Raw genomic sequence first — 22,514 nt, forward strand, 5'->3', positions numbered from 1 at the left:
AGCCAAGATTAACACGAAGAATACCTACACGTGAGAGTTAAGAGGCAGGATTCCAAGAGAAATTGTCTGAAACTTCCTGTGTTTCATGTTCATTATCTACATGGCAATCTCATAATATGTTTCTATATGCTCTAAATTAGAGCAAACACAAAGTAGTCTTAAAGCTCTTTTTGCTTTTTCTCTACTTAACATGACAGATCAGGAAGTATTGATCTAAAAAGGTTTTCTCAATATAAATGTCTTCAAATTCAGCTGTATCTCCCCTTTAAAACAGTGTAACTGAATTTTTTTTTTTTTAATGTCTGAATGTAATATCCACCTGTATATTTGTAGATTTCCATTTCCTTTTTTTTTTCTCTTTAACATTTGTGAGCTGTTCTTTAACACCAGCATGTGAATTTAAGACCAGTTAACACCAAATTCATTGTCATTCTGATGTCATTTGTTTTTGTTAAGGTTAGCCATGTGAAATTAGTAAACTATATGTGTTATTCTCCTTTGTGTTTGAACAAAACATAATTGTCTGTGCTTTTGTATTAAATACTTGTTCAGTCTATAAGGAGTTATATATTGAGGATTAAACATCAATCTCTGTTTGCATGGACAGCATCATTAGCAGAAGACATGTTTGAAGAGACCAAGTATTAGGCCAATACATAAACTTTTATTTACTGTTCAGGTAAGAGATGGATCTGCCAACTATACTTGGAGGAGATCCTGTGTAGTAGCAGTCAATATTTCCTTAGGAGAAACGACAAAAAACAAATAGCTTGATTAAGTATCAAACATATGAATACTGCAAGACCTTCAGAGAGAAGTGTCAATAATGTTTATTCCACGTGTGATTTCAGGCTACCTGGAAAATCACAGGCTCTCCATTTCCAAGGTTCCACAAAACCATGAGAACTGGTCCCCTCTCACAAGGGCTGCAGATCCAACAAAAAATTGCTGAGGCAATGGTAGGTTCCCAGCTCTACCTCACACAGACTAATCCTAGGAGGAAATGTGTAATGTCAGTTTACTAAGATGTTTCTTCACAATAACTATTATTAGAATATTTTTGATATGCACTGCAAGGGTGAAGAACTACCCAAAATTATTTCCTCCTGAATTTTATAACAATATACGTTCCTAACTCAATTGCTTAGATAACATTTCTTTTTATTTAGTAGCTCATAAATATTTAATGTCCTTGTATAGTTTGCCCCCAAATGTTATGTTGGTGCCTCTTTATAAATAAAGAGTGCACTGAGTGTCACTTCAAAAGACACACATGCTTCTTTCTAAAGGAAAGCCTTTCTGATGATAAATCATAAATTTTCTTGTATTAGTTCAGGGGGCTGTTCTAGATTGTAACTACTAGGGTTTCTGTTACAGAAGATCAGAATATAGGAAGAAATATAAAAGTCTTTTTGCATAAAATAATATAAAAAGTCAAAAGAAATATAAAAGTCTTTTTGCATCTTTTTGCATAAAGTAATTACAGACTACAGTACAACCCAGTCAGCTGCACAGTCTGTCTCCATCTCCAGCCTGCTCCAAATATGACTTGACCGTGAAAAGGGGCAACAGAGAGCTTCTGTGTCCTTTATATTATTTATACTCTGCTTTTACATAAATTCCCTTTAGTTGATACAATGGTTTAAAGGAATGACAAAGCTATGTGATGTATAACATCTGATTTCATTGCCATTTCTTCCAGAAAGCATCTGTAAGTGCTCTGTAAATCACCTGGCTGGAAAATTCCCCAGGTATCCTAGAAAGGAAAATACTTTGATTAGAGTGTAATAGGAGATGTGATACAAGAAAAGACATTACACTGTTTACAAGTTACGAGACTGTATTTACATAGCAAGGACATAATGAGTTATTACTTAATATAAGTAAAATTGTTAGTCATCTGTTAATGCTAGCACTTTTATTTCAAATACAAAAAAAAAAAAAAAGTTAGGTAAATTATAACTTCAGCCCTCTTTTCCTCTTTTAAGCCACTGCGTCACATCCTCATACAATTTGTTCAACCATATAAATGACTTACTCTTCTAACATTGCTTCCAAGATTTACCAAAAGCCTGTTGATCATTTTTTGCCTCTCCAACTTAATATACTCGCAACTATTTTATATTTGTCAGCCTGTTAATAGCAAGTAAAATCACAAAGTTTATCCACTTCAGGAGCTTTCTCTCCATGGACAGGTCCGTGACATCTCACAGTTCATCATTTACAAATTCTGTCATTACAGTGGTATATAAATTCACTGAGGGTAAAGCTTTCAAGATCCTTATAGACTGCCTGTAAAAGGCATAATGTACAACCAAATACTGATGTATCATTAGTATTTTTTGAAAAATAATTCCCTGCATGGAACAGGAACTAGGAGGCAAGGAATCTCATTAGCTGACAATCTCCCAGAACTATTAGTGTGAAATGGTAGAAGAGCTGAAGTTAGGCAAAACTGATGTGGATGCCATCAGCTTGTTTCATGACTGAAGTGCTGCTGATTGTCAGAAGACCTCTCTAGCCACCTCAGCATGCATTGTATACCCTCTTCTGAATGAGTGTTCAAGGATGGAAGACATATAATGCATTCCATCCTTAAGACACAAGTGTGGCATAGCCTGGACTTCAACTTGCCTTTGGCCTGCTGGTGCCTCTGATGCTGGCACTTAAATACACAACTATTTTCTGTTTCCTGGGTATTTTAGCTTTATTGGGTTGTGATTGGATTTATGATGATCTCTGAAAGTAAAAGAGAGAGGCCAGGAGTATTTTTACAGGATTTACCAGGATACTTTTGGCTGTTGACACGAAAATAGAAAATCACTGTTGAAAATGGTGACATGGATTTTACTGTTCAATAAATAATTTTAAATTGCTGCTACTTAGTATCTGAATTAAATAGTATTCTCATGATAAATTTTTCACAGATGCACATTCAATGCATTGTAGTGGAAGGAAAAAAGTATCTCTTTTTAACCCTCAGTGACCTCTCAGACACAAAATCAAAGAATGGCAAACAAAAGAGAAGGAAAGGGAAGATGAATTTGGTCTTGTCCTTGTAATCACGGAAGTTACATTGGAATTCCCAACTCTTAATTTTGTCTTTCAAAGGAGCAGGAATAGTTGGGGGAAATCATGGATATCAATAATGGAAAACAGGAATTTGAAAAAAATATGTATATAATTGATACTTATATCATTTAAGGCACTAATTTTTTTTCTGAGTATCTTAAGAAAACTTAGACATAAGTAGACTTTGCAGCACTTTAAAATAAATATCTAAATGGTCTTGTTGAGAGTGGCAGACCCAAAGAAAAAGACAGTGCTCAAGAGAAAAGAAAACCAGTTGAAAATACTTTTAATTAGTTAAATTTACAATACTAGAAGGAAATCTATATAGTTCCTTTTATACCAAAATAGATGTTTTCAATGGACTGATAGATGCAATTTCACTTCAACATAGAAAAAAAAACAACATGTAATAGCTGAAATTAAAAAATGAAAATATTTATTAGACTATTCTCCCGAGATGGTGAGTTACTCAAGCATAAAGCACTTGAACAAAGGCTTTTATCCCATTAGGTTGAGTCAAGCCATTATCACTTAAAGAGAATAAATGAATAAATGAAAAATAACGTCTGTATCAACTGCAAACCTATTTCACAAAAAGATTAAACAATTTCTAGTTTAAAAAATAAAAATAAATAAACAATAGTCCCCAAAATGTTTGTTTGTTCATTTTGAGAAACAAACAAACAAAACTGTCTTCCAGTATGATTGTCCATTTGTCTGCTTCCATTTGTTGTGAAGCTCAAAGACTAAATGTTTTGCTTTCAGAATTTATTACCTAGACATTTTGTAGTTTTTCCTGAGGTCTCTTCTTAGTAACACTGTTAGGACCATAATGGAGTTGAATTAAACTATTTTATCAAAAATGTAAGCTGCTGCTCAACTGAGTCTGTGTTAAAAGACAAGAAGAATTAGTGAATGACGGTTATAAGAGAGTTGTGCTAAAAATATATCCCTTTCTGTAGAAAAAAAATCTTGGAACTGTAGAGATTTGTGTGCATAATATGTATACCCACACATACATGCTCACATGTTTGGATGCTTGTTTTAAACGTATATATATTCGTATGTATGTTTTAAATATAAATTTATGCATCTTTGTGATACAGAGACTCTGTTAAGCAGATAAACACCAACATAGTTGCTTGCTCACTCCCTCCTCTCGGTGTGATGAGGGAGAGAATAGGAAGAGCAAAAGTGGAAAAAAAAAACAACGAGAACAACAAAAAAAAACAACTATGGGTTGAGATAAAGACAGTTAAAAATGGGAAAAAAAGGTGATGCAATGATAATCACTCACCACCACAAGCAGATCGATGCCCTGCGGTTTTCTGAACAATAGGTACCTTGGAAGACAATCACCCCTCACATTTTTTATTGCTGAGCATGACATTGTATGGCAATATCCATTTGGCTAATTCAGTGAGCTGTCTTGGCTCTGTCCTCTCGACTTCTTGCCTACACACTGTAGGGAGACTAGAGTGGGAAAAAGATAAAGCCTTGACATTGTGGAAGTGTGGTTCAGCAACAGAAAAAACATTGGTGTGTTATCAACACTATCATAGTCACAAGTTCAAAACACAGCACCATAGGTGCTGCACTGAAAAAAGTTAGCTGCGTCCAAGTCAGACCTCAGTCAGATCCAATAAAACTGTGGTTGATAGAAAAATATTATTTAGACTATAATTTAGACTAATAGGCTTGGGCCATAAAGTGGAAGAAAGACCTTTCCCTGAGTAGATGAAAATGAATGACATCAAATATCGGTGTTGTTTGAAAAGAAGACTGATAGGCAGGTCTTCAAGAGTAAATCTTGTGACTAATCTTACTGAGTAACCTAGTAACAATCTTGAAACACATAAAGATCTGACAGTCTTTCAGAAGGATGAATATGAGACAAAAAATAAAATCCAGCTATTTTTAAGAAGGGTTCTGTAAATTTCAGCAAAGATTACATAACGTGCATAATTTTAACAACTGAGGAATAGTAAATGGTTAGAAGGCTTCTTCCAGAACCCTATTCACAAATATTACAAATAAATATGTTAGGTAACATGTTAACTAACATACATAAATTGCTGTGTGAATCAAAGAAACTACTTGCAGTGTCTACATCAACAAATTCTGATGAAAGATAGCTTTATTAATGAAAAGAAAGCTAAAAAAAAGCTCTTCCACAAATCTGCATTATTTTTTTTTGCTCATTGAGGTTGAAACAGTGATCATCTCCTTCTGTTTAGAATCTGACTGTACCAGCATCACTACACTTTTCACTTCCTAATGGAGTTCATTTATTTTTTGCTCTTAAAACAGCAATCAGAGTGCTCACATTGCTTAATCTAGTAACTGATTTCCTGGATGATTTTGTTCTGGCTGCAAGCACAAATTCTTTATCAGTGACATCTACAATATTATAACCATATGGGAAAATCTTCACATTGTAAACGAGCAATTAATTTAAGTCGGCTTGTTTTGTATCATTTTTACCAGAGTTTTTGTTCCTTAACTGAGAGATATCACTTTTTTATTGTACTCATGTAATAATAATAATGCTGTTAGATGTGATAAAATGAGTAGACTGCATTGCATGTAATTTACAATCAAGAAAGTACAAAGAAATATTTCTGTAACAAACAAACAAACAAACAACAACAAACCATTTAGCTACAAGAAGTGGTTATAACATCTGACTAAATATCCTGGCAAAATATCACTATTTATTTAAAACAATTTGTTACTATTTATGATTGGTAGAAGTTCATCAATCAAGTTTAAATAAATGCTTAGAGATTAAGTTGTTTCTTAATCTGATCCAGCTCTTCACATGGTCTACTCATTTGGCACTTCACTGTCTGCAAAAGCCACAAAGGTATTAAGACTGATATAAAACTTCTCCTGTTCTGTTAGATACAGATCAAAATAGCAGCAGTATTGAGGTTTTGTTTTGTGAGGAACGATCTGCAGCCAATAACACAGGCTTGGGAGAGAATCTCAGAGAAGCTGCATTTTTATTTGTGATTGCAATGGCAGGCATTCTGCAAGCAGGAGCGCACAGCAAAAGTATATCATAACCTTATATTCCCTATTACCCGACACTTGATTCCTCCCATTTCCTCACTGGCTGACTACAGGTTCACAAACTACTTGACCTTATTACTATACCATATATGTAGAATTTTATTTGACCAACCTAAGTAAGAAGTAATATCTTTTTTTTTTTTTTTTTCTCTCATGACTAGAGGGACTGTGATTTTTGTTTTTTACTGACTTCACACTGCTCATCTTGTTTTTCTTAGCTATCCTCATTATTTTGGGACAGTGGGACCTTCCCCTTATCTGATTAACATATTCCCCACTGTTATGCCACTGTTATGCCTGCACAATCACTTTTGAATATGCAAGTTTAGTGGAATTTTCCACTGCAAAAACACAACTTTATTTCTCACAGTTTGGCAAGCAAAAAGTGATTTTCTCTAAATTAAATCTGTGCCATTATTTCTATTTATGAAGTTATACCTTGTAAACATTTGCAATCACACATGCATTTCATTATTCCTAGATTTTCTTTAAAAAAAAAAAAAAGATTTTGTGAACTAACATCTGACCATATTTTGCATGACCTCATGCAAAACTTATGGAGGATTCTGCTATATCTCATGCTAAGTCACTCTTCATTTTGCCCAAATACCTTGAGTCTTTAGTGAAACATGAAATAGACAATAGTAGCAACTTTTCAGGTCTCCATCCCTTCATGTTTGGGGTTATTTTTTTATGATAAGGACTGTCTCCTAAATAAAAATATAATTTGTTGTTATTCTAGCTGACAGTACACATGCAATTATATAGAAAGACCAAGCAGCATCCAGGGAACAAAACATTTCTCAAACTACACGCAGTAGAGTAAAAAATAAAAATAAAAAAATAACCACATAACTTTTTCTACTTGAATAAAAACTTTTTATTGGACTTTATCAAAACATTTGATACTGTTTCCTACAGCATTCTCCTGGAGAAACTGGCTGCTCAAGGTTTGGTTGGACATACAGTTTGCTGGGTAAAATACTGGCTGAATGGCCAGTTAGCCAAAAGGTTGTTGTGAATGGAGTTAAATCCAGTTGACAAGCAGGTCACTAGAGGTGTTTTTCAGGTCTCTATACTGGGGCCATTTTTTTTTTTTTTTAATACTTTTATCAACAATATTGATGAGGGGATTAAGTACACCCTCAGTAAGTTTGTGGATGACGCCAAGTTGGGTTAGAGTGCTCATCTGCTTAAGGGTAGGAAGGTTTTGCAGAGGATGTCTGGACAGGGTATATCGATGGGCTGAGTCCAGTTGCAAAACATTAAACAAGGGTTAAGTGCTGGGTCTTGCACTGGGGTTGTAAAACCCAATGCAGAGGTACAGAGTTTTGGAAGAGTAGCTGGAAAGATGTGCAGCAGCAAAAGACCTGGTAGACAGCCATCTGCTGAACATGAGCTATCAATATGCCCAGGTGGCCAAGAAGGCCAATGGCATCTTGGATTGCAACAGAAATAATGTGGCCAACAGGACTAGGGAAGTGATTGTCCCTCTGCTGGAACTCATTCAGAGATGAGTGATACTGGTGAAGAGACTAGAAAACAGGACATTTGAGGAGCAGGTGAGGGAACTGGGGCTGTTTTGAGTGGAGAAAAGTTGGCTGAGGGGAGATCTCACCACTCTCTACAACTATCTGAATGGAAGTTGCAGTGATGAGAATGCCGTTCTCAAGTGACAAGTGAAAATGACCCCAAGGAGGTTTAGATTGGATACCAGGAAGAATTTATTACTGAATAGAGTAGTTAGGCATTGGAAGAGGCTGTCCAGGGAAGTGGTTGAATCCCCATCCCTGGAGGTATTTAAGAGACATGTGGATGTGGTGCTTAAGGATGTGGTTTAGTGATAGGACTTTGTAGTATTAGTTTGATGGTTGAACTTGATGATCTTAAGGGTCTTTTCCAACCTAAAAGATTCCAAAACAAAATCTCCTATTATTCTACTTGTATTATTTTCTTTACAGTTACTTCTGCATTAAAGTAATTTATTTGAACCACGTGTTGTTGAGAGTCATGCAGACAAAACACACTTTTCAGGAAACCTATGATCACCATGGTGTTAATAATGAGAAAGCTAATGGATATTTTCTTTGAGTTTCGTATTTAATATTTGTTATACACATATAAATAAAATATCTCATTGTCAGGCAGTACTGGAAAGAGCATAAGCAATTCACTGTAACTGACTGATCTCTATGACAGTGTAAGTTAACTCAGTAGTCTGAATGGAGTCAGATGCAAATTTATAGGGAATCTGGAGACTAAAAATGAGTGATTTTGTTATTTGTTATTCTTTTAAGAGAAAAGGGAAACAACTTATTCCTGAAAGAAAAATGTCAATAGAATAATATTAGTGTAACAAAGATCCGGAAATTTACAAAAAAAAAAAAGAAAAGAAAAGAAAAAAAAGTTACCAATTACTCAATAATTTATTAGAATGAACTGGAAAAAACATTTCTGATGTAGAGAGATGGGAGCAACAGACTCTCCTACATTTGATTCTCACAAGAGGAAAGAACTTCAGTGTATCAAAGTCAAGGTGAGTGACTAGTCATAGGAAAAAATCATTCATAATTGTTACGAATGGAAACATACTGCAAACATACAGTAGCAGCAGGTTTGAAGAGCACGTTTATCAGTAAACAGAAACAAAAAATGTGTATGAAACACTACAGAAATAAAATGTAAAGAAAAAGTTATTTGGGTATAATGACACCTCTTAAAAGAATCATTGCTATTACGGGAACAAATGCAGATTAGCTAAATGCAAAAGAAAACAGAGAAATTATGGTAGAGGAGAGTAACTAATTCAGAAGTTCTTAACTGACCTGAAACTTGACACAGAGTTATTTTAAATATGAAAATAAGGTTCACATTATTAAAGGTGACTATAAAAGAATTTCTATAACATGTAGATGTGAAATAAGAAGGGACAAGATACACTGAGTGGAATCTAGGGCTGATAAAGGAAAGCATTCTAGAAGTAAAATTTAATGGAAGACATAACTGATCTCTTTCAACCGGTATTAAAAGCTAAAAATGACCAATATGAAGTGTTCGATGCTATTTAGCATCAGTATTTATTCTAACAGAATAATAAAAATACTGTAATTTTCTGATTAATAACATTAATGTTATAAACATTTTTTACATATTTTTAACCTAGAATGAGAAAAAGAATCAGCTAAAAATTTTTATGAGGTAGATAGATTCAACTTAGGAAGCATAAACAAGTTTGTTCTTGTGTAGTGAGAGATCTGCCTAAAATTGGTTAAATCCATTTTCATATAACTGTAAAAACAACAACAAAACATAGAAGATGGGTGAGATTACTGAATATATGCAAAGCATGAAAATACCTTCAAACTTTAAATGAAGGTGAAGCAGGACCAATGGAAATGTAGAACAGAGATCTGAATTACCATATGTGGGAAGACAGTGAAAACAGAGTTTTTGGCAGATTGTTTTTAATCATATATTAAATAATTATGGAATACAGACACATGAAGAAAAGTATGTATTCAAATAAGGTAATCTACCTACCTTATTTACTAAGGTAATTTAGTAATTTACAACATACACAGTTGAATGTGACATTATCATATTCAACACAGACTACATAGTTATAGAAAAGACAGTAGAGACCCCACTAAAATGTTCCCGAAGAGTTTTTATAGGAGTCCACATTCGAAATGGAAAGTTGTCTTCAGTGGGTACCTTTGGGAGCTCTTTTAGATCTCTTACTGTTTAATGTTCTCATTAATAACTTAATGCAGTACTAAGTATCCTTATTCAAAGCTGGAGATAACAGTCTGGGAAAGGAAGGGGAGAAAGTAGAAGAAAAAGTGAAGATTAAAAATATTTCAGAAAGTATTAGCATTAAAATAATTTGATTAATTATATGAAATGCCTAAACTAAATTATAAACTAAATTATATGAAATGCCTATGAAATTTAGACATTTCATAAATGCCTAAATGAAATTGCAAATCTCACTAAGGATTTGTGCAGTGTTGCAGTTGACCAACAAGCTTCCTAAAACAAAAAAAGCACTGAAATAAGTAAATGTCAGTAAGCATTTTTTCCTGATAATAATTTATGTCAAATCAGATTCAAAAAATGTGGAGCCCTGAGTAAGGTTGGATGGGTTAGAAATTTAGCAAGAGCATTAACTAACTTTTCTGTTAACTTATATAAAACATTAATATAGGAGTTAATAAAGAAGTTTCTCCATGCTCTCTGAAGGCTTCAGATCCATCTACCTTTCTCCTATGTCATATGATTTTTACACTAAAATCAAGACATCTGTGAAGATGTTTACCTCATTTTTCTGTTCTCTATATGAAACATTTTAAAATGTATTTATAATTACTATTTCATTTATTACATTTTTATTATTGCTATTATTATATATTTGATAGAAAATATTAATTATATCATTCATTTAAAATACATTTTCAGTGAATTTAATTCACAGGATCTAATCAAATCAGGACCTAAATCTTCAAAATAGTTCCAACTTTAAAATCCATGGACTACCAGTTTTGACAAATGTAATCACCTGCTTATTGCTACATAGAATCATGTGTTAAGGAGTAGTAACTATCTAAAACAGGAAAACTATGAAAAGACATCTGTCTTTCAAGATAACATTAGACAGTCTTCACAATATTTTTAGAAATTGAATATAATTAGATGAAATCATGTCCCTTTTGTGTCAGAAAGAAACATTATGTGATTAGGTATTCAGCAATTCACCTTGCTTCTAAATGCATGTGCTATGTGAAGCTAAGTTTTGTTCTAATACTTTATTAGAATTGCTTTGGGCCTAAAAGATTTGGAACAACATGTTCATTAGCTTACTTCATCATTCAAATGTCATTCATTTGAGATACCCTCTTTTTGGTTAAATTTTGTTAAATCTTTTGAATAGTCAGTATGTAGTTTATTTCATTTGTAGGAAATACCTTTAGAATGTAATCTATTCTTTTTGAACTCACATCCTAAGTCTTTAAACCCTTCCTAATTGTCTTCTGTCTCTTAACTTTCTCCTTCTTTTTTTTTTTTTTTTTTTTAAACGTAGATTGTTTCTTTGATGGCCATTTATGTTGTGCCAGTCTTGCTTGAGACTTTAGCCCTGTACAGTACTGGAATGTTTGGTGGATAATTCCTTGCCTGAACCTGATAATTACACTGAATAAAATAAGTATTTGAGCTCTACATTTTGACACATTAAATTCAAGTAGGCTCAATCTAATTACTTTGAGTATTATACTGTCAAATTTATTTCATTATTTAATCATTAAAAAACAAACATATAGATAAAATACGCATACATGTACACATAAACATATATATACATATATACATGTGTGTTTGTATTTTGATCCTGTCTGTCTTTTCCTAAATACCTGATCCATGTACCCTCCATCCTTATTTTTCTGTATTGTTTCCCTTCTACCTATGAATCGGTTTTGTTTGTTTGTATCTCTCGTTTTTAAATAGCTCATTAAAGAATTTCTCTGTGATTGCATACCTTGGAAGAGAAAATATTTCCTCTTTAAACATATATATAATCAGTATCATAGAACTCTTTGCTGTATGCATAGTTTCTTTACTGCTCCCAGCAGAATTATTGCTATCATGAAGTATTTTCTTAACAGAACTACTCTCTTTAGTGCTGTGTATATTTTATCATATTACCTAGCATGAAAAAAAAATTTTCTTTGCTGATAGCAAATAACATACATTATACATTTAATCAGAAGAGTTTTTATTTTTTTATTTATTTAATTTACAGTTTTCAACAATTCATCCTAATTTTTACATTTTTATCATCTGTGGTATATTTCAGTATGTCCCTGATCCAGACTAGATGAACACAGGCAACAGCCTAGATTGCTCAGAGAGGTCATGGAGTCTCCATCCTTAGAGGTACTCAAAAGATGTCTGGACATGGTCCTGGGAAACCTGTTGTAGGTGTCCCTGCTTGAGAAGAGGGGTTGGACCAGATGACCTTCAGAAGCCCCTTCCAACCTTAACCATTCAGTAATTCTGTGAATAGCATGTTACAGGTGCAGAGATTGTCTTCTCTAGTACTGCAGTTATCTGGATCAATCTGAAAACACGCTTTAGAAACCTAGCACATGCAGCTTCTTCACAGTGCACCTTGTATTTTTGCTTCCACATTTTCACTGTGAGAACACAAGGAAAAAATTTTACGTCTACTTTTCCTACTATTCTACTCCACTATTTTTACTATTTACAATACGATATTTTACTATTCTACTCCAGAGAATAATAATTTAGATCATTTTAATATAAACAAGTATTTTATTTACCCCAAATTGTTTGATGTCAGATACACTGTGATGGTAAATTTACTTATAGGACAGTCTGGATAATGACAACAAAGCAATCAAAATTTAAGATAAATTACGTTAGCATGCAGTGCCTTAGTTAAGCCTAGTGTCACATGCTAAGTCTTAATTTTTAATCTAAGAAGTCTCAGAGCTTTTACACTTGTTTCAAATTTGTATCTATCTCATAGCTGGAGTGTCCCTATCTACATCTGAAAAGGAGGTGAAATTTGAAGCATCTCATTCAAGTCTTTTTGTCTGTTATACAGATCAGTTATGTTCAAATATCCAAAAGGATATGAATAATGCTTTCCTAGGGAATAGAAGATATTTTATTGTTCATCTAGATCTCTGTATTTCCTGCTAAATAAAAGTTAAATCCTAAGAAAATACCAGTTGATTTCAAATCACTTTACAAAGACTAAGTGTGTTTGCTTCTCCTATGTTGTATCTCTGAAGAGGTAGAAGAGGTAAACTTTAAATTAGATCAAACAGATCTCAATAAAGATTTTGCTCAAGCAGTTATTATGTGCTCAAGCAGATTTACAAGTTACTAAAGCACGTAATTTTATAGAGTAAAGACTCTAAACAAAGAATATGAAAAAGAGTTATAGGAAAGAATGGCACTTCAATATAGGTGAAGAAGCAACTGGAATCACTTATCTCCATTGACCATAGGACCGCAGCCTCTTAAAGTTGTAGAGGTACCCAAGATGACTGCATAAAAGCAAGCATGAATCAATATGAGCTGATTTCGTATTCCCATATGTATTGATGTGTTGATTCCGGTGTGTTTCCTATGTTCCTAAACCTTCATAATATGTGATTCATTTTCCCAGTTCTACAAGCAAACAAACAAGCAAAGGAAACATAAAATTCTTTATAAAACTGTAATTTTAATTTTTTGTCAGCACACTGACAGAGGTAACTCTTTTCCACTCTCAATCCCAAAATGTTATGGGTCAGTAATAGCTATGCGGCCATGCTAGCCCTATTATATTATATTACGCAATATTGAGGAACAAGCTTTTCTTTGTTGTTCCTAGAAGTCTTTAAGTTAAAGGTTAAAACACAGAGATTAGGAAATCAGTAAATAATAAATTTGTACTTTTAGTGGGTTCTCAAGTTTTATTTCAATATTGCTATGGTAATTATTGCATTATGTATATGTTTCTTTCTTTTTGATGTCATACTACTCGTAACTGAAATAAATTTTTACCAGTCAAAGCTTTAGAGGCTTAGAGATTATATTTATTAAAGGGACAGGGGGTACAGACTTTGCTGGAGCTTGCTTCTTTTGTTTTAAAATGTCACCTGCTGTTTTTAAGTTACAGTTTCACAAATGCACTACATTGTATGTTGTCTGGTCAAACAAATTGAAAGGACTATGGGTTGCTATAGAAACAACATCAGGGCAAGTCAGTGATAATGTTAAAAGAAAGCAATGGCTGCAAAAATCAGCCAGTGCTTGAATCACAAAAACAGATGAAATGCTGAAGAATTCATTCACTTTAGAAAGGGCAAGTGTTTAAGGATTAGTCAGTGAGCTGCTCATCAGAGATTCATACTGTGGCAAATAGGTCCCTTCAGACTCTCTCACAAAGCTTCCAAGCACAGGCGAAAATTTATTTGTAAGGTACACAAAGGTCTAGACTAGAAAGAAATGCATTCCAAGGTATTGACTCTGCATGGTGGAGCAAGTTAATTAAGGGTGAAAAAAAAAGCGTACAGTCGCCTAAGTCACGACTGCAAAAACAGAATGGGCATAACAAAAAGAGAAAAGGAATCATGAGACTGATGAAACTGAACGGGGGAATAAAAATTAATACATTCATAGAATATGGTCAAATGAGAAAATGAAGCAAGACTGTTGTCCAAATATTTAATAGCATTCCTGCTTCAGAAAAGATTGGGAAGAAATGATGGAGAAGACTTCTCCATAGGAATATATCCTATAATAAGTAAATTGGGAATCAGGTAAAACAAACCTAGTAAAAGAAAGCAACTGAAGGAAAAGGGATTGGGAAAAGGAAGGAAAAAAAGGAAGGGGGAAGAGGAAAAGCAAAAATGACTTATTCTACTCTTAGTAGCCTTCAAAAGAAAGCATCATTGGAATTATGAACTATTTCTCAGCTTCTTTTTCAAGTATGAGTTGATCTGCCCTCACTGTAACCTGTACTAAAGACAGAAGAAGGATCAGCACAGTGCAGAAGGCCTGAGACTGCATTCAGTATATTACTAATGATAATCAAAAAAGCTCTAAAATATTCATGTCTATTTTATTTGACTGAACGCATGGGCACTTAGATCTTAGAATACTCCTGAGAGCTGCATGTAAGTTTGTTTATAGGTCAGTATATAACCTTTAAAGTTTCTTCCGTGTGTGAATCTGAATAAATCATTTATTAAGTATAAATTTGCTATCCCCCAACAAAAAATATTTTGTGATGTCAGAAGCTGTAACGATATATCAGGCTCTGTACATGTTAAGAAGTGTTCACTCATGGTGATAGTCTGACATTCTCACTTATCTTTCTTTTTAGCTTTAATGTATCCAGAGTCCACATTGGTTTCTGATGTTCTTTGGACAAGATGTTGTGATTACTCCTGGCATGAAAAGTTTTCTGTGTGTTATTCTTCAAAGGGATACTCTTACAAAAAAGGAAGTAATAAACTGCTGTAATGAAGATGAAGGTTAAACATTGACTAGATGACGACATTGATACCACCTCTTCAAATTTTCCTAAATTATTGTTATAAAATATATGTCCACATACTTCATACACATTTAAAATATTCAGAATTTCTATTTAGATGACCACTGTATGGTATCTCCAGAGCCTTCTCTTCTCTAGGCTAAACAACGCACCTCTGTCAGCCTGTTTTCATAGGAGAAATGTTTCAGTCATCTTCATGGCCCTCCTATGGACCTGCTGTAATAGGTCTAGGCCTCTCTTATGTTGGGGTGGCCCTCAGAGCTGGGTGCAGTACTCTAGGTGGGGTTTAATGGCAGTGGAGTAGAGGGAAAGAACCACTCCCTCAACCAGCTGGCCATGTTTATTTTGATATAGTTCAGGATACAATTGTTTTACTGGGCTGCAAGGACACAATGCAAACTCATAATTAGTTTTTCATCTAGCAGTATCAAGTCCTCCTCCACAGGGCTTCTCTCAATCTGTTCATTGCCCAGTCTATATTGGTGTTTGGAATTGTCCTGACCCAGGTGCAGGACTTTGCACCTGGCCTTGTTGAACTTCATGAGTTTTGCATAGACCCACCTCTTAAGCCTCCGTGGTATCCCTTCTCTCCAAAGTCAACCAACTCTCCAAACTCTCGGAGAGAGTCAACTCCAAACTCAATCCCACAGTCCATATCACCAATGAAGATATTAAACTGTACTGCTCCCAGTATGGATCCCTGAGGGACACTATTCATAACTGGTCTGCATCTGGAGATTCATCCATTGACCACAGCTCATTGGATGTAAAACACCAGCCAATCCCTTATCCACCAAACAGTCCGTCCATCAACTCCATAACTCTCCAATTTACAGACAAGGATGTTGTGTGCGATTATCCAAAGGCTTTGCACAAGTAAAGGCAGATGACATCAGTTGCTCTTTCGTTGACCACAAATCCTGCTACTCTGTCATAGAAGACCACCAAGTTAGTCAGGCACGGTTGTCTTTTGCAAAGTCATGATGACTCTCTCTACTCACCTTTCTGTCTTCTGTGTGCCTTAACATGGTTTCCTCTCCTGATCTCAGCAGTCACAGAGTAGAGGTCAATTGGTCTGTAGTTCACCAGGTCTTCTTTTTAATCATTTTAAGAAATGGGTTGTGTTTTTCCTTTTCCAGTCACTGGGGACTTAATCTCACTGCCATGACTTTTCAAACATAATGGATAGTAAAAATATATAAACCTGATGTAAATCTGTATTTTTTCCTGTCCCCTGGAGAAGCCTAAACAATAGTTGTTAGCCTTTGAGGGAAGGAATTAAAAAAATAAATAAATAAGAATATAATAAACATTTATGTGGGAGAAACATCTCTTCATTATGATTTCTATTTCAAAGGAAGCATTCCTTTAAATGATGCCTTTGGTCAGATTTATAATTAGCTATACTTTAAAAGTTTCTGAAAATAAAGAGTATATTATCCAACAAAACAACTTAAATCATTAAAAGAGGATGTAATAATTTACTATATTGCTAATCCATAATCCTAAATTAAAGCATCTGCTTCCACTTCAGTTAAGATTAAATGTTTAGAATTAATTTGTTAAAAGTAGGTAGCAGTCTAAGTGTCTCATCATCAAGAATTTGATTACTATTTCTTTCTAACACTGATATTAAAAGACTCATTTGCGATTCCTGTGGTGATCTCATTTATTATTACTGTTCTTCAGTCTAAAAAGCTTCCATGGTGTAATATATATTTGTAATTTTGCACCATTCTTTAATAATGCAACTCAATAGTACTGGTACTATTCCCTGATTATCTTCAGATTCCGCTTAGAGAAACAATGTGTTGCCTATGCACCAGATTCTTATCTGTAAAATGGAAAAGGTTTGTTCTGAGGGCTGTTTTTTGTTGTTGTTGCTCTTCTTTGTTTCTTTTTAATATATATTAGCTAAGGATTGAGCTATATAATTGCATCAATCTGTATACTTTTTTATACCACTCAATGAGAATGAAACAATGAAAAGATAACTACTGGAAAATGAAAACAAATAAACGAGCAAACAAATAAGTGGGTTATTAAAATGTATGCTTTCACTCCGCAGTCTAGGTGTGGCATTGTAAGAAGAAAGAGAAAGGATGTGTCTCTTGTAGGACAGATTCAGTAGATTAAAAAAAAAAAAAAAAAGAGACTATATGCTAAAGCTTATAGGTTACATATTGTTGCATACAAACTAAAACCAGAATACAAGAGCAGGCACAAGCAATAGAGGTAAATGTCCCTTTAATGATAACCTTTTTTTTTCCAAGGAGGCCTTGAAAGTCAGGTTACACACCAATACTAAGAAAATAAAAGAATATACATGCTTATATATGTACATACATAGGTATGTCATTGTACATGTAAAACATTGTTCTATTTCTTATTTACGCCTGAATGTTTGCCTAATCAGTCAGCAAACTGTTTACCGTTAGGCCCATTTGATTCTCTTCAGGCTACAGTGGTACTCTTGAAAACCTTTTGTTTAAACATGCTAGAAACTAGTATTTATTTTGACACCTAGCACATTCATACTAATCCACAATTTTCACAGTGTATTATACAATGCTAAAGAATTTAGCATTACACTGAAACCATGTTGGATGAAGGCTAGTATAATGTCTGTTAGGCCTAAGTTACTTCTAACCCTTTTGTATGAGACCAAAGTTACAATATTCTCTGATACCCAGTTTAGGTTTTTGAAATACCTTGATTATCTAAGCAATTCAGCTGACTGTGTGGCACCAAGAAGAGTTTTATTAACAGAACTGAAGAGGTGATGATTTGTAGAATGCGTAAAAAGATGGAAGACACTGAATCTTAATAGAATTCAAGATTTTGATAATGAAGACAGAGGGAGGGCAAGAAACAACAGTGATGAATACTTTACAGAAGTTGATTCCCCTACCCAGTATTGTATTTGCATAATCATTCCTCTGACTGCATCCTGGCCTATCTGTTAGATTTAGGCTGCTTTGTAGTTGTCACAGCAGAAGTAGGACTCTGAGATAGATCTGAAGGTTCAACTCTTGGGTGGATCTGAAGCTTTGACTCATCCCAAAGAAATCTCACCTTTGAGAAAACCTGGAGAGCAAATGGCATCTGGTCCCAGGATGACAATGACACAGAAAAGAGAATTTTAGGCACTACCTTGAAGTGAAGTTTACACTTCTAAGAGAATACCCACTATTACAGTCTCTCTGTGCATAAAGGCAACAATAGCCTTTTTTTTTCATTAATATTCATAAAGCTACATTCATGAATAATATTCTAAAACACTTCCACTACTTTTAACAAAGCATCTGATCTTAAATTACAATTCTGAAACACCACATCTGAAAACCGACCAAGAAATTTCACTCATATTCTGTGTACTAAGCTGAAGGGCTAGAATAAGGTCCATAATGTTCCTCTTTTGAAAAATAAATAAATAAATAAATAAATAAATCTAAATTATTTGAATCATCAGTGGTTAGATTTTTTTTTGTTATACTGAAATATTCCTTTTGAAGATAGTATGATTCCTCAGCTGCTTTATTTTCCATTATATTTATTTTCAATTTTTTAATTTCTTGACAAACGCATTCTGTTAACTTTTTTCAGGGTTGTTATGTTTTAAGAACTAAAGCCTTTGCTGATGTGCTGAACCTGCCATACATACAGTTTCTCATGGAAGGATGGAAGTGATCATTGTATCTGTGCCACATTTCAATCTGAACAAACACTGTATGTAGGAGTTCAATCAAAGAGATAAGCTTTTATGTCAATAATCTGTGCATGGATAGCTTATAATCTTTACTACATACATTCCTCATTGACATTTATGCTCTAAACTAACTATAGCAGTAGTAACTTGTCTTTGGATTAGTTTGTAGGCATAGTGAGTGTTAGATGATCTGAACTAAAACTGTGTTCTTTGGTTTTGATTGAATGCATAGGTAGTTTCTTCTACATTATAACTGCATAAATGTTTTTTCTCAGACCTAGATTTCCTATGTAAATGTTGCAATGAGTAAAAATTCACTTCCATTAATATTTGCCTTTGTGGAAACCTCATCTCCAGTTGACACATTCAATATAATATCCACTGAAAGCCATTAGATCTGGCATGTAAAAATAGCCAAGCAAACTGAAAATTTTATTTCAGGAAATGTTTGTCTAACATTTGTTTAAAGCCTTACTTAATCCCACAAAGACCAAATTTATCTTTCCACAAAGGTACAAAATATCAGCAGTGCTCATTGACTCACTTATATTGACTATGGCAAGTCTGCTTTCTCACACATATTCCATAGCATTCCAGAGCCCCTATTTTTACATGCAGCAATATTCCTTTAAAACAAACAAACAAACACAAACAAGCTTTGTTCTGTTTTACTCTCCAGTGAATCTGTTCAGGAATTAGTACAGCTTTAGTTTCTCATACAGTGCTAAGTGAAATTTAGTCTTTAGTCTTTTAAAGGTTTTGATTTGCCTGATAGTCAAATCAGTCTCATAGCTATAAGCACATACATAGGTTTACTGCAAAACTGAAGAAGCGTTAGTGTTTCTCTTAGCACTGTCTTCTGCATCTGCGGTCCAAGTAGATTCTTTGTATTCATGGATGATGTGGGAATGGGATCATTCATCTAGGGGTTTCGGAATTTATGTACCTCTGCTGGAACAGGAACTCCAGCTGTTTGCCTGCTGCCCAGAAAGCCCAAAGAGCCAGTGTACAAGCACAGCTCATGTTTGGTGACTGAGCTACCTACAACATGCTCTGTACACACTGACCAGATGTTCCCTTATTCAGTTGTCATATTACAATGGACATCAATGGTAGATAGTGGGTGTTACAGATCTGCCCACAACAAATACAAGTGCCACACACCTGTGTAGAGTATGCACCTGAATTTATTGTAAATGGAGCCATGCCACACAGCAGCCTCTCTCTTTACTTTGAGAGATCATCTTTGAAAATCATCTCTGGGATGATAATGATCCAAAATGATGCTTGTCTACCACAGGTTGCTCATTCTGTCACAGTGCCCATGACACTGTCTTCAATCTGTTCATCTTCTCAGAGAGATGATTGGCTCCAGGGCAGATGCATTTTGCAGTGGAATGGAGGCATGAAGGGGTTTCCTGCATCGACGCACTTTGAAGCAGCTGAAGAAGCCACCATGGGCTGACAGCCCTCATGAGAGCAGCTGCCAAGACAAGGCTTGGGCAGGCCAGGAGTGGCCACCCCACCCTTCACATCCAAAGGCAGCCCCTACGGAGGATGGCAACAAGGAGTGCAGGGGTCAGAGCAAGCAAACAAGGCATGGTGTGGTAGTTCACATGACAGTTTGCACAGGAGGGCATGCACAGAGAGTGTGGAAGCTTGGCCAGCTTGATCAGGGAGCAATGGTTTCCAGTCGGCAGAAGGCCATGGGCTCTCAGAGCTTGGCATCCCCCACAAGCAATGCAGCTTCCCAGAGCTCTGAGGGAACATGCTACTACCCAGGTGTCAGGCTGCACTGTGTGCCCTGATCTTATGCCAGCACAGGATGGCAGGAGTGAGCACACCTGTGGGAGATAAACCCGGGTGGAGGCACTCCTCCACTTAGTGACAGAGCTCCGGGAAGAGGTCATAGAATTTTAGAATCATAGAATATCCCGAGTTGGAAGGGACCCACAAGGATCGAGTCCAACTCCTGGCACCACACAGGTCTACCCAAAAGTTCAGACCATATGACTATGAGCATAGTCCAAGTGCTTCTTAAACTCTGACAGGCTTGGTGCTGTGACTACGTCCCTGGGGAGCCTGCTCCAGTGCGTGACCACCCTCTCTGTGAAGAACCTCTTCCTGATATCCAACCCAAACCTCCCCTGTCACAGTTTGACACCATTCCCTCAGGTCCTATCACTGGTCATTAAAGAGAATAGATCAACGCCTGCCCCTCCACTCCCCCTTGTGAGAAAGCTGTAGACCGTGATGAGGTCTCCACCCAGCATCCTCTTTTCCAGGCTGAACAGGCCAAGTGACCTGAGCTGTTTCTCATGCGTCTTCCCCTCTAGGCCCTTCACCATCTTCGTTGCCCTCCTCTGGACACTCTCCAACAGTTTTATGTCCTTTTTGTACTGTGGTGCCCAGAACTGGACACAGTACTCGAGGTGAGGCCACACCAGCACAGAGTAAAGCAGGACAATCACTTCCCTCGACCGACTAGCAATACCGTGCTTGATGTACCCCAGGATACGGTTGGCCCTCCTGGCTGCCAGGGCGTGCTGCTGGCTCATATTCAACTTGCTATCAACTTGCTATCAAACCAGCTTGCTAGGTGAATAGGCTGAGGAGTATCAGGGAGTCCAAGAAGGAGATAAGACGCCTGGAGTCATTCCCTACCTTCCCTGGGACAAGCCCAACAGGCTAAAGGGACACACAATATGGAGGACTCCTTATCCTCTCTCCACTCAGTTGAATATATTGTCCTAATGGATAAGCGGCAGTGGCAAAAAGTCCCTGCCCAGCATAGCACATGCATCCCCTTACATACTTTCCCACTTTCCCAGGTTCCTGTGCACAATAGGTATGAAGCTTTGAAGGTTGATCTCAACAATATTGAGGAGCACCGTACATCTGGCTAAGAGGTGTCACTGAGGTCATGTCAACCTCCACTCTGCATTAAAACAGCTCCTACCAAAAATAAAAGATGGGTTGTTGTCATGGGATACTCCCTTCTGAAGGCCCAATATGCAGACAAGACCCACTTCATAGGGAGGTCTGCTGCCTCCCTTGGGCCTGGGTTAGGGATGTGAAGAGAAAGCTTCCCGCCCTGGTTTGGTCCTTGGATTAGTACCTGGGTTTGTTTTTTCAACTAGGCAGTGATGAAGCTACAAGAAGAAGGCCAAAGACAATCAAAAGAGACTTAAAGTCCCCTTCAGGGACAACTGGTAAAGGGATCAAGAGCACAAGTAGTGTTCTCGTCTATCCCTCTAGTTACAGGGAATGATGAGACAACAGGAAGAGCCAGAAAATCAATACCTGGCTTTGAGCCCAGTGTAACCAGCAGAACTTTTTTTTTTTGGATCATGTTTTTTTTTTTTTTTATCACGAATCATTTTACAACACACTAGGCCTGCTGGCAATGGACAGGGTTCACCTGTCGCTAAGGGGAAAAAAGATCATAGAATCATAAAATGAATCATAGAATGAATCACAGAATGGCTTGGGTTGGAAGGGACCTCAAAGATCATCTAGTTCCAACCTGCCTGCCATAGACAGGGATGTCACCCCCTAGATCAGGTTGCTCAGGGCCTCATCTAA

General features: G+C 35.8%; 1 long non-coding RNA gene across 1 annotated transcript in view; it reads right to left on the reverse strand.

The window, feature by feature from the left end:
* Nucleotides 1-319: 319 nt before the first annotated feature.
* LOC136786910 (uncharacterized) overlaps nt 320-22,514 on the reverse strand; it is a 147,677-nt gene continuing 125,482 nt past the window's right edge. The window contains exons 2-3 of the long non-coding RNA XR_010826511.1: nt 4,370-4,545; nt 320-1,756 (exon numbers count right to left, since the gene is read on the reverse strand). This is a non-coding gene — a long non-coding RNA (uncharacterized lncRNA). The remainder of the gene's footprint in view (nt 1,757-4,369; nt 4,546-22,514) is intronic.

This window comes from Anser cygnoides, chromosome 1 (assembly GCF_040182565.1).
Source record: "Anser cygnoides isolate HZ-2024a breed goose chromosome 1, Taihu_goose_T2T_genome, whole genome shotgun sequence".
Taxonomy (NCBI): Eukaryota; Metazoa; Chordata; class Aves; order Anseriformes; family Anatidae; genus Anser; species Anser cygnoides.